Below are 14,041 nucleotides of genomic sequence, written 5' to 3'. Positions count from 1 at the left end.
TATTCCAAAAGTGGCCTAACCAATGTCCTGTACAGCTGCAACGTGAACTCCTTTACTCAATACCTTGACCAATAAAGGAAAGCATACTAATTGCCTTCTTCACTACCTCTGACTCTACTTTCAAGGAGCTATGCACCTGCACTCCAAGATCTCCTTGTTCAATAACGTTCCCTAGGACCTGACCATTAAGTGTATAAGTCCTGCTAAGCTTTGCTTTTCCAAAATGCAGCACCTCACCTTTATCTAAATTAAATTCCATCTGCCTCTCCTCAGCCCAATGGCCCATCTAATCAAGATTCTGTTGTAACCTCGTCGTTGTTAACTACACCTCCAATTTTGGTGTAACCTGCAAACTTATTAACTATATCTCTTATGCTCACATCCAAATCACTTATATAAATGATAAAAAGTGGTGCACCTAGCACCGATCCTTGTGGCACTCCACTGGTCAGAGGCTTCCAGGCTGAAAAGCAACCTTCCACCACCACCCTCTGTCTTCTACCTTCAAACTAGTTCTGCGTCCAAACGGTTTGTTCTCCTCTGTATTCCATGAGATCTAACTTTGCTAACCAGTCTCCCATGAGAAACTTTGTCGAACACCTTACTGAAGTCCATATAGATCATGTCCACTGCTCTGCCCTCATCAATCCTTTGTTCCTTCTTCAAAAAACTCAATCAAGTTCATGAGACATGATTTTCCACACACAAAGTCATGTTGACTATCCCCAACCAGTCCTTGTCTTTCCAAATACATGTAAATCCTATCTCTCAGGATTTTCTCCAACAACGTGCCCACCACCGATGTCAGGCTCTCCAGTTGATAATTCCCTGGTTTTTCCTTACCACCTTTCTTAAATAGTGGCACCACGTTAGCCAACCTCCACTCTTCCGGCACCTCACCTGTGACTATCAATGATACAAATATCTCAGGAAGTGGCCCAGCAATCACTTCCCTAGCTTCCCACAGAGTTCGAGGTTACATGTGATCAGGACCTGGGGATTTATCCACATTTATGCATTTTAATACATCCAGCACTTCCTCCTCTGTAATACGGACATTTTTCAAGATGTCACCATCTATTTCCCAACATTCTATATCTTCCATGTCCTTCTCCATAGTAAACACTGATGCAAAGTACTCGCTTAGTATCTCCCCATCTCCTGCAGCTCCCTGCCTGACTGATCTTTGAGGGGCTCTATTCTCTCTCTACTTACCCTTTTGTCCTTAATGAATTTATAAAAACCCTTTGGATTCTCCTTAACCCTATTTACTAAAGCTATCTCATGTCCCCTTTTTGCCCTCCTGATTTTCCACTTAAGATTACTCCCATTGCCTTTCTACTCTTCTAAGGATTCACACGATTTCTCCTGTCTATATCTGATATATGCTTCCTTCTTTTCCTTAACCAAAACCTCAACTTCTTTAGTCAACCAGCATTCCCTCCACCTGCCAACCTTTCCTTTCACCCTAGCAAGACTATACTGTCTCTGTACTCTTGTTATCTCATTTTTGAAGGCTTCCTCTTTTCCAGCCCGTCCCTTTACCCGCGAACATCTACACCCAATCAGCTTTTGAAAGTTCTTGTCTAATACCATTAAAATTAGCCTTCCTTCAATTTGGACAAAGCGAGGGATACAAGGTTACGACTGCAAAGAAGGTGCACAAATATCAAGACCTACATTAGATTTGAAATTTGAGAAGCCCATTCAGAAGTCTAATAACAGCGGGGAAGATGCTGTTCTTCAACCTGTCAGTACGTGTGTTTAACCTTTCTCATTGAATGGTAGAACAGGCTTGAGGGGCTGAATGACCTTTTCCTGTTCCAATGCTCCTATCAGCCCTTACTAAAAATATGACAACATCTGCATTCAGTGTTTCAGAAGGAATATTTGAACTATTTTAAATGCAAGAGCTGGTATTCACATAGGGAATAGTCCCCACTCAGTTTCAAAGCTGAGGACTAGAGGAGAATGCTGTGATTCTAAATCCCCATTGCTTTCGTCTCCTTTGGGAATTCCTGGAGTTTCCCAATGGTTTGGGATGATATGTATTGTTTAGTTGCTACTTAAAAGGTAACGTGGCTTGATTGTATCTCGTTGCCCACCTTTTGCTCTGCAGGGGTTGGCAGCTGCCAATTTGGCCACGTGCCTTTTAGAAATGGACAGGACTGTAGGTGTCATGATTAGGCCATTCAGCCCTTTGAGATGACCTCATTCAATTAGATCATGGTCCATCTGCACCTCAACTCCACCTGCTACCCACGGATTATATATTTCCCTCAATCTGAAATATCACAGCTAGGCCCTGTTGTCACGAGGAGGTCAGCCACAAAGGCAGGAGGACCTGAAGCCCTGACACCAGCCACTGTGGCTGAATTTTCATCCTCGATGACATGCAAAAGGCTTTCACCAATTTAGTGACTCAACTTCAGAAATATAAATGGGTTCAGGTCAGGGTAGGCACAGAATAACTTGGGACGATAGCGAGACATTAACAGGCTGTTTAATAAGGTTTCTTCAACTTGTGGCTTTTTTTTTAAATTGGTCTTTCAGCATTGTACACATAGAGTCATAGAGATGTACAGCATGGAAACAGATCCTTCGGTTCAACTCGTCCTTCGGTTCAACTCCTAGATAAATCTTGTCCCATTTGCCAGCACTTGGCCCATATCCCTCCAAACCATTCCTATTCATATACCCATCTAGATGCCTTTTAAATGTTGTAATTGTACCAGCCTCCACCACTTCCTCTGGCAGCTCATACCATATATGAACCACCGTCTGTGTGAAAAAGTTGCCTCTTAGGTCACTTTTAAATCTTTTCCCTCTCACCTTAAACCTATGTCCTCTAGTTTAAGACTTTGTCTATTTATCCTATCCATGCCCTCAAGAATTTATAAACCTCTATAAGGTCACTTCTCAGCCTCCGATGTTCCAGGGAAAATAGCCCCAGTCTATTCAGCTTCTCCCTATAGCTCAAACCCTCCAGTCCAGGCAACATCCTTGTAAATCTTTTCTGAATCCTTTCATGTTACACAACATCCTTCCTATAGCAGGGAGACAAGACTTGCATATAGTTTTCCAAAATTAGCCTACCAATATCCTGTACAGCCAAAACAAGACCTCTCAGCTCCTATATTCAATGCACTGGTCAATAAAGGAACGCATACCAAACGCCGCCTTCACTATCCTATCTACCTGCGACTCCACTTTCAAGGAGCTATGAACCTGCACTCCAGTATCTCTTTGTTCAGCTACACTCCCCAGGACCTTACCATTGAGTGTATAAGTCCTGATTGGTCTTTCCAAAGTGCATGCAAAGAAAACTCATGCAGACAAGGGAAAAGGAAATAATTATCTTTGACAACCATCATCTTTTGGCTCATCTCATTACTATTATTTCCAACGTGAGAAAAAGGAAACGTATTGAATAACAAGCTCAGTTGATGGCTGTCACTATATCATGTTTTTTTCTGTGGTTAGCTGATCTTGTCTCGGAGTTCCATACTCATGAATTGTTCCTTACAAAGCCCCAACCAACAAACAGGAGGAAATCTCTTTGCTGGTTAGAGTCATATCAAGTACAAAGGAATATGATAGTAGTTGTTGGAAATCAATCAATCATTGCAGCCTCAGTAGGTCACTGCAATAGCTCTTCAGGGGTGACCTTGGATCTGGATTGTCCTTGGTTCAACTATCTTCAACTGCTTCATCAATAATCTTCCTTCTATCGTAAACCCAGATGTGGAAATGTTTGTTTGCTGATGATTGTACAATGTTTAGCACCATTCACATCACCTAAGATAATGAAGCTATCCATGTTCATATGCAGCAAGACCCGGACATCAGGCTTAGATTGACAACTGGCGAGTAACATTTGTGTTACACAAGTACCTAGCAATGTCCATCTGCAACTCCTGCAAGAATACCTTCCAAACCTTTGATCATTACCACCTAGAAGATAACCATAGAACCTCTACAAATGTAGATGGAGACCATTCAGCCCATTGAGCCCACACTGACCCTCCAAAGAGCATCCCATCTAGACCCAGCTCCCACTGTACTCCCATATTTGCCATGAATAATCCACTTTGCCTATACATCTCTAAACACTTGCACGTCTTTTGGCATAAGATAAGCCAGCACTTACATGGGAGCACCAACACATGCAAGTTCCTTTCAAGCCATACATCACTCTGACTTAGAACTCTCTCATCAATCCTTCACTGTTGCTGGGTCTAAATCATAGAATTCCCTTCCTCATCGGTCTGTGGATATTCCCACATACCAAGGTGGCAGCTCACTATCAACTCCTCAAGAGTAACCAAGGCTGGGTTCCATTTTGTGGGGCACTGGCATCAGTATTGGCACAGGAAGAAAGTGTACCATTAGGAAGAGCTCCACCTGAACTGACCCAGAGCCAATCTCTCAGCAGAAAGGCTAAATAGAGTTGTCACATGGATGTCAAACTAATAAATGAGTGATTTTGGAAATCTTGGGTGAAGTCAATGTAGTTTCAAAATCAAGTAACATGACATAGAGTGAAGAAACAGTCTGTAGCCTGCTTCATGTATGGCAGGTCATGGAAAATCTACAAGATGCAGATTGATTAACTAGAAGAGAGAAGTAACAAGCAGGTGATTAAAGCATTAGTGCTGAGGGATAGGTTGCTGTGTATGCCCCCAAAATGAGCTCTACATATAAGTGCACAGAGCATAAGGAATAAATTAAATGAGTTGCAGGTACAACTTCAAATTGGAGATTATGATATAGTAACCATTACTGAGACAAAACTGTGGGATGGCCAGGACTAGGAACTTAGCATTCCAGGTTATAAGGACATACAGGCAAAATGACAGAGAAGGTGAAGTAGCCTTACTAATGTAAAACTTCAATGGGGAGGGAGGATATAATGAGAGGAAAGCATTCAGTGGAGACTGAGGAACAGTGAAATTGCTGTAGTATACAGACTTTCAGGAGCAGCTCAGAAGTGCTTGATTGTATGAGTGCAGAAATTATGCAACTTTGCAAAAATGTCAGAGTTGTATTAATGGGCGATTATAACTTTAACACAGTTTGGGGATGGCAGACAAGGATCTCTCCAAAGGTAGTGAATTTCTGGAGTGTGCCCAGGATAGTTTGCTACAGCAGTATGTCCTGGATGCAACTAGGGGACAAGCAATATTGGATTTAGTAAAGAGTAAAAACTTAATTATAAACCTAATTGTGCATAAACATTTATCAAATGGTGATTATAACATGATCGAGTTCAAGGTACCATTTAAAAGCAAAAATACAATGAATCAGTTATGAGAGCTTTAGATTTAGATCAGGCCAACTTTAATGAGATGCAACAGACATTATCTACAATAAACTGGGAAAAGCTGCTAGTGGGTAAAACAACTAAAGAACAGTGGAGAATGTTTCAAGAAACATTTAACCCAATACAAATCCAGTTTATAACTGGGTCATAAAAACTCTACTTCACAGACAAAAAGCTTGGATAATTAGAGTTAAGGAACGGCGTAAAACTTACAGAAAGGGCTTATAAAAAAGCACAGATCTTGCTGAATAGGCAAGATACAAAGACCAGCAAAGGGTCACAAAGCAGCTGACAAGAGTTACTAAAAGAGACTGTGAAAGGAAACTTGCTAGGGACATCGAAACCAATTACAAGAAATTTTACAGTGTAGACACAAAAGGGGAAAGTGGATGGGCAGAAACAATGTTGGCTGACTAAACACTGAAAGTGGTAATATTGTCAATGACGATGAGGAATTGGGAGACATGTTGAGTAATCACTTTACCTTGGTATTGCAGGAGAAAAGGAGGAAAGCTTGCCAGGAGTCCCAAAAAAATTAATAGTGGATTGAGAACAGGGTCTGAATAAAATTAACATGACTAAAACAATGGAATTGAAGAAATTAATCGAATTAAAAAGTGACAATACCCCAGAACCTGACAGTTTCTAACCGAGGGTTTTAAACAAGTAGGAGCATATTGTAGACACCTAACTATAACCTTTCAGAGTTCCCTAGATACAGGAGTCATCTCTCTAGATTGGGAAATTGCAGGTCATTCTGCTTTTTAAGAAAGGCAAAGGAGGAAAACCAGGGAATTACAGAAATTAATCGAATTAAAAAGTGACAATACCCCAGAACCTGACAGTTTCTAACCGAGGGTTTTAAACAAGTAGGAGCATATTGTAGACACCTAACTATAACCTTTCAGAGTTCCCTAGATACAGGAGTCATCTCTCTAGATTGGGAAATTGCAGGTCATTCTGCTTTTTAAGAAAGGCAAAGGAGGAAAACCAGGGAATTACAGACCAGTTAACCTAATAACTGTGATGGGGAAATTATTGGAGTCCAACAATCAAGGATGGGGTATCTGAACACTTTGCCAATTTTCAGTTCATCAGGGAGACTCAGCATAGATTTATGACCGGTAGGTAATGCCTGACAAACTGTATTGAATATTTGAAATGGTATCTAAGTTAGTGGTCAGGGTAATGTATATGGATGATGTTTACATGGAATTCCAAAAGGTGTTTGATGAAAGTCCCACATACGAGACTATTAATTAAGATGGAAGCCCACAGAGTTGAGGGAGTACAATATAGGTTTACAAGAATGATACATGGACTTCGGGCGACTTCAGGGGTTAAGTGATGAGGACGGGTTATACAAGTTAGGTCTGTTTTCAGTACAATTTAAAAGGTGAGGGGTGATCAAATCAAAATCTTCAAGGTATTAACAGGAAAAAAGAAGGTAGACCAAGATAAACCATTTCCAATGGTTTAGTTATCTAGAACTACAGGACATAATGTGGGAATTAGGTCCAGACCATTCAGGAGAGATGCTAGAAAACAGATCTACACACAATGGGTGGAATATGTTTGAAACTCTCTTCCACAAATGACAGCGTATGCAAGTCAGTTACTAATTTTAATGTGAGATGGATAACTAAACTATTTATTAAACAAAGCTATTAAGGGATATGGGCCAAAGGGATATGGAGTTTGGGCATGGATTGGCCATGATCTCATTGAATATTGGAACAGGCTCAAGGGCTTACTCCTGTTCCTATGTGCCTGACAATGTGGAAATTTGCCCTGATATGTCCTTTGCACAAAACGCAGGACAAATCCAACTCGACCAATTGCTACCTTATGAATCTACCCTTAAACATCAGCAAAGTGATGGAAGGAATCATTGACTGTGCTATCAAGCAATGCTGGCAAATGATTAACCAGCTCACTGATGCTCAGCTTGTGTTCCACCAGGGCCATTCAGCTCCTGTCCACATTACAGCCTTGGTCCAAACATGGACAAAAGGGTTGAATGATAGAGTTGCTATGACAGTGACTGACCTTGTTATCAATTGGCAGAATTTAAGCATGTGTTTCTTCAAGAAGCCTTAGAAAAACTGGAGTCAATGGGAGTCAAGCCAAATCCTCTCTGCTGGTTGGAGTCACACCTAACACATAGATAGATCGGTGCAGTTGTTGGAGTTCAATCATCTCAGCCACCAGGATATCTCTGTAGCAGGTCTTCAGTATAGTATCCTAGCAGGCAGTTGCTTCATCGATGACCATCTCTCCATCATCAACACAAAACTGGGAATGTGCATTCATGATTGGATAATATTCCTCATCAACCATGCTTCCTCAGATACTGAAGCAGTCTAAGTCCAGACATCGCAACGCTTGGATAACATACATGCTTCAGCTGATGAATAGCAACTAACAATTCTAGGCACACAAATGCCAGGGAATGACCAAACCAACAAGAAGGAATCTAATCATCACTCCTTGATATTTAATGGCTTTACCATTACTGAATCTCCACTAACAACATTCTGATGATTTCCATCAATTAGAAATTGAACTGGACCACTACCTAAACACTGTGGCTACAAGAGTAGGTCAGTGCTGAGAATTCTGTGACAGATTCCTCAATTCCTATATGTCATCCATAAGGCATAAGCCAGGAATGCATTGGAATACTCTCTTTTTATCCATATGAGTGCAGTTTCAAAGATCCTCAAGACGTTTGACACCATCCAGAACAAAGCAGCCCACTTGATTTGCATCCCACTCCCTTCAGCACCAACAGACAGCAGGAGCAGTGTGTACCACCTACAGATGATCTTAGAGCAATTCACCAAGACTGCTTCAACAGCAGCTTTCAAGTTCACAATCCCCACCAACGACAAGAATAAGGACGGCAGATGCACGAAGCACCTTCATTTTCAAGTTGCCTTTTCGACACACAGCATCTCGATCTGGCAGAAAGGGGGCAGCGCTTGCTTCCTCCCTTTGTCTTCACCCGCCTCAGCTGGTTGCTGTGCAGCTGGTGGCAATGGCTGTCCCTTCAAAATGACAATATTGTTCAGCACACTATTGCAAATATTGACATGAGCTTTACTCGAATATTTATTTGGATTGAAATATTTAATTAACTCAGGGATATTCATGATACAGCCCATGCATCATAGGAATGAGGAAATATGAGCAGACAACTCAGTCCTTCGAGCCCGCTCTGCCATTTAACATGATCATGGCTGATCTTATCCTAGTCTCAACTCTGCATAATATTCTATACCCAAGTCACAGCCCCGGAAAACTAGGTGAGAGAGTCATATTTATGCTTTTAACTTGTTTGTGCTGTTTGAATTTTATTGGCCAAATGATTTGGAAGTAACTGCACTTTATGTTATCAGTGAATAAATCCCAAACCGCACACCAGAATCTGTTAGTATTCATAGCTTGAGGTAAGTGTGAATTCATACAATGAACTTCAATGGTTCAAAATCTACACTCGTGTCTGTAGCTTAATCCCTCTTCACTACCAACAATCATATCAATGAGATAATGTGTACTACATACAGAGCATAGTTCTTGCAACACATCTTTTGTTACTTAGCACTCACTAAGTGAATGTCAAGTCTTCAGTGTGTGAATCACCATACTTCAATGAAATGTGATATACTGGCAATGGTGTCCCACATGATAATGCTTTAAAATATAGCTGAGAATGTTTAACACCAATGCCATCCTTTTTAGAAAGTGGAAATTCCATAGAATCCTCACTATGTGGAAGCAGGCCCTTTGGCACAACAAGTCCAGACCGACCCTCTGAAGAGTAACCTGCCCTGACTCATTTCCCCTACCCGATATTTACCCTTTACTAATGCACCTAAAATATACATCCCTAAACACTATGAGGCAATTTAGCATGGTCAATTCACCCAACCTGCACATCTTTGGATAGTGGGAAGAAATCGGAACGCCCGGAGGAAACCCACACAGACACGGGGAGAATGTGCAAACTCCACACAGACAGTCACCCGAGGCAGGAATTGAACCCGGGTCCCTGGTGCTGTGAGGCAGCAGTGCTAACCATTGAGCCACCTGTTGGGAGGCCACGTGCTGGATGGTCTCGGTTGCTGAGCCTTCTCTGGCGGGGGAGTGACTGGGACTGAGAGCGAGTAGCGTTATCGCATTTGAAGCTTTCCTCATGTTTTTGGAACGCCGTGTTGTCCAAATATAAAATGGATGATTGCTTTGATTATGACTGCAGTGAGCTTGAACCAACTCATCATTAACGGAAGCCATGTTTTAGGGATAGAAAGCTGCCACAAGTTAATTACCTGTCCAGACTATAATTAAAAGGAAAGAAACAAAAGTGCCAGTCAGCACTGTAGAATGATGCTGCTCAGAATCAGTCTTTCATTGAATGTATCTGCACTATGAGGAGGATGTCAGGAGAGGTTAAGAACACGTATATGTATTGTCACATACCTTGTTAAATGTTAACCTGTTTACAGCAGTAGTTTGGATGCATCTGTCTGTTGAAGTTCATTCCATTGCAATCAAACTTTTGTTTAATTTTTAATGTCTGCAGGGATGCCCTTGTTTGAATTAGTCTAACATTTACTAACCTAGGTCAGACGGAAATTTCTATTCTTCAAGCTGTTCATTCTTGAAAGAGGGATTCAACTGGGAACAGTGCTGAACTTGTTCAGCTAGAATAGATAGCACACACATTTTAAAGAGAAAATATCTTGAAGTTGCGAAAAGGTTAAAGTTGGCTTGCTCTCCGTTGTGGAAGCTGATTTTTCACTAGTTTAGTTTTGACATAGATAGAAGAGGAAAGCTTGAGGATTATCAACATGGCAGAAAAGTTTGGAAGTTTAATGAACATTCATGATTTTGATTTGGGTGCTCGGTCTAGGGACGTGAAGCCACTTGGGTATGGTGGCAATGGCCTGGTTTTCTCTACTGTGGGCAATGACTGTGACAAGTGAGTGGCTGTCAAGAAAGTTGCCCTGAGTGATCCACAGAGTGTCAAACATACCTTGCGAGAGATCAAAATCATCCGACAACTTGACAATGATAACATAGTGAAGATATTTGAGATTTTGGGTCCAAGTGGGATACTGCTGTCTGATGATGCGGGTGCGATCACAGAACTGAGTGCAGTATACCTTGTTCAGGGGTATATGGAGACCGATCTAGCAAAGCTGTTGGAACAAGGTCCATTCTCAGAAGAACATGCTAGGCTCTTCATATACCAGCTGCTTCGTGGGCTAAAATACATCCATTCAGCTAATGTTCTGCACAGAGATCTTAAAACGGGCTAACCTTTTCATTAACACTGAGGATCTGGTGCTTAAAACAGGGGATTTTGGTCTGGCATGCATCATGGATCCCCATTACTCTCACAAAGGTTATCTGTCTGAAGGACTGGTTACTAAGTGGTACAGATCTCCACGTCTCCTGCTCTCTCCCAACAATTACACCAAAGACATGTGGGCCGCTGGCTGTATATTTGCTGAAATGCTGACTGGGAAAACACTTTTTGCATGTGCTCATGAGTTGGAGCAAATGCAGTTGATTCCTAATTGCATCCCTGTAATCCATGAAGAAGACCTTCAGGAGTTACTGGATGTGATTCCAATTTATACACAAAATGACATGACAGAACCCCACAATCCATTGCCACAATTACTCCCCGGTGTCTGTGCTAAAGCACTGGACTTTCTGGAACGAATTTTGACCGTCAATCTAATGGATAGACTGACAGCAGCTGAGGCTTTGGTACATGAGTATTTATTCCTTCCTTTCAGATGAACCCACAGCTGCCTACCCCTTTCACATTGAGGACCAAGTTGATGATATTTTGCTAATGGATGAAAGTCACAGCCATATTTACAACTGGGATAGATACCATGAAAGCGAATTGTCAGACCATGACTGGCCTTTGCACAGTAATTTTGAGGCAGATGATGTTCAACGAGATCCACGAGCAATGTCTGACATGACTGAAGAAGATGAGGTACAAGTGGACCCTCAAGTATTTAGAGGGAGAACGTGAAAAGTATTTGGAGGATCCTGCATTTGACTTGAACTACTGAACACTGAACATTCTTGGCCACATTCAGATCATCATGAAAACAAATACTGTGGTCTAAAATGTGGCTATAACTGTATTTATAACATGGGGTCACCTTCCTACTTAGATGACTTGGTGTGGAGAGACAGTAAAGTGAATCATTACTATGAGCCCAAACTTATTGTAGACCTATCTAACAGGAAAGAGCAAAGCAGAGATAAGCCAGATAAAAAAGGCAATTCAAAGTGTGAAAAGAATGGACTAGTGAAAGCACAGTTGTTTTGGTAGAGGCAACACAACAGATTGTTGAGAAGGACAAAGAGAAGATTCAGAAGTTTGGCTTTGATTCTTTCATGGCAAGCACCATCAAGTTTAGCTTGCAGCCAGAGACTTGTGATATAGATAAGCTGAATGACTTGAACAGTTCTGCATCCCAGTTAAACCTGAAAAGTTCAATGTCAAGTTCCAAGTCTGTCAGTCAAGAAGAGGAGAAGAAAGGGATGGCCAGTTTGGCTCACTGGAATATCAAAGTCAAAATCCATGGGATCGCCAGTTTGCAATTGACGGAAATGATGGTGAGGAGAAAAGTTTTCTAATTCATCTAGATGAAGATGTTTGTTGGGACAACTGGAAGGATGAGCAGCTAGAAAAAAGTACATTCACTAGTTATTTTAGACAAGTTATTTAACAAAAAAAAGATGAGGTAGAAATCACAGAATCTCGAGCTGGCAAGTGACAGGAAACTGGGGGAAAGAACTAATGAAGAGTGCGTGAAAGAGGTGAGCAGAATTGGTGAGATTCTATTAGCAAGAAATTTGAGTCCATTGGTATTCCCCAGTTTGACAATCCTGCCAGTTCACCACTGAAATTCTGAGGTACAGGTTCTTCAAAGTTCAGGATTTTACACCTCTTCATGAGATCTCTGTTGTTTTCAATGTAGTACAGAATACCAGTCACTTGGCAACAATTACCATTTAAACTGAGTGTGGATGAGTACACTTCCAATTTAGCAACAGCAAACATGGCAATATCAAATGTTTTCACCACCACAGGATGTGCTAAGGTGCATTTGCATCCCTGATGATGCTTTCATTAGAAGCATTGAGGACGAAGTTGATGATAGTTTGCTAATGGATGAAAGTCACAGCCATATTTACAACTGGGATAGATACCATGAAAGTGAATTGTCAAACCATTTATTTATTTAAATTATTTTTTCATGTGCAAAAGTGAATACACCTCCATAGTACATTACTGACTGTGAAGCATTATGGGACATCCTGTGCTGTGGTTGAAGTGCTTGAAGTTGCTAAATTGGAAGTTCTGAAGTGCCACTGAACCCAAACCCTGTTAACTCTGCTTTCTCTCCATAGATGTTGTCAGTCTTGCTAAATCTTTTCTGCAGTTTCTGTTTTTGTTTCAGATTTCCAGCATTTACAAATCTTTGTTTTATAAAACAACGAATTGGGTTTGTATTATGCCCAATATCTGGAAGTTTAAAAATAACTATGTATACTAATATGACATCTCAGATTTACATATACAGTGTGGGTTATATTCTTCCATACATTACAATTACATTATGTTGACTGTTGATGGGCTTGCCAACTGATTAACGGGCATGCTGACTGCCATTTGAAAATAGACATCTCTTATACTGGAACATCACATATCATAATGCCATCTTGCTGCCTTAAAGGTTGAAAGCCTTTCTGAGATCCCTGCAATAATGCAATAGTTTGGTTTTATAAACTATTCACTTTCAGTAGGTGAAAGTAATTTATAGCCTTTTTATTTCTCAGCATTTAATTGCCAATAAAGAGGAATCCAATCCAATTGTAAGAGCAGCTGTTACAGACTGTGCTGATGTCACCTTACAACTGTCGTCTTTTTCCAATTCTGGAGTATTTCATACCTGAATAGCTTGAAGAAAAGGGAAAACTGGGACAAAATCGCATGATTTCTTTCTCCGTTAGTTCATTGGTGTGGTTAGTTATAGCTCAAAGCAGAGCAAGTGGACAAACTAATAAAGGAGGACAGGAAAACTGTAATTCAACTGAACCTTAAAGAGATTGGAAGCATTGAAAGTCACAGGAGGGGCAAAATTTGGCCAACCTTAAAACTCATCTCAAGCCATTAGCCACTGTTAAGTTTGGGTCTTATATTTGATTATGATAGTTTTTATGAGTGAGGCCTTTCTGGTGGACAAGTACCAACCTTCTCAAACCTTCTGACACCTAACCAGCCTTAAAATCTGAAATGGGTTTACATTGATGAACTGATTACAACCATGTTAAACTGTTAATGCCCCTAGAATACAAACAATAAAATACAAACATTGACATTCACTGTGCCTCCATAACCTCTCTGTTCAATTATTTTGGAAGGGGTAAAGTTTATCATTTTACAATGAGGCAGATTAATTAAATAAGTAATGAAAAGTTGATATTTTTCAAATATTACAATGTTTAAAAACTTATATAAGAAAGTGCTTTATAAATCTCTTGGAGAAAATAAAACACACAAAAGACATTCAACTCAGAACAAATTCAAGTTGTTATAAATAACATCTATAAACACACAGTTGGCTGGGCTTTATGCCCCTGGAATGGTTGGCAAGCAAGCAGGGGATGTAACATTAG

The 14,041-nt window shown here is 40.7% G+C and overlaps 1 protein-coding gene and 1 pseudogene across 1 annotated transcript in view; one reads left to right on the top strand and one right to left on the bottom strand.

Moving 5' to 3' along the window:
- gabrg3 (gamma-aminobutyric acid type A receptor subunit gamma3) overlaps positions 1–14,041 on the bottom strand; it is a 595,554-nt gene that overhangs the window by 377,315 nt on the left and 204,198 nt on the right. The gene's annotated exons all lie outside the window — the stretch shown is intronic.
- Positions 10,177–12,273, top strand: LOC122551022 (mitogen-activated protein kinase 6 pseudogene; annotated as a pseudogene).

This window comes from Chiloscyllium plagiosum, unplaced genomic scaffold, assembly GCF_037043375.1.
Source record: "Chiloscyllium plagiosum isolate Xiang-an unplaced genomic scaffold, Cpla_swu_hap1 HiC_scaffold_6, whole genome shotgun sequence".
Taxonomy (NCBI): domain Eukaryota; kingdom Metazoa; phylum Chordata; class Chondrichthyes; order Orectolobiformes; family Hemiscylliidae; genus Chiloscyllium; species Chiloscyllium plagiosum.
This window is presented reverse-complemented; position numbering and strand designations above follow the sequence as displayed.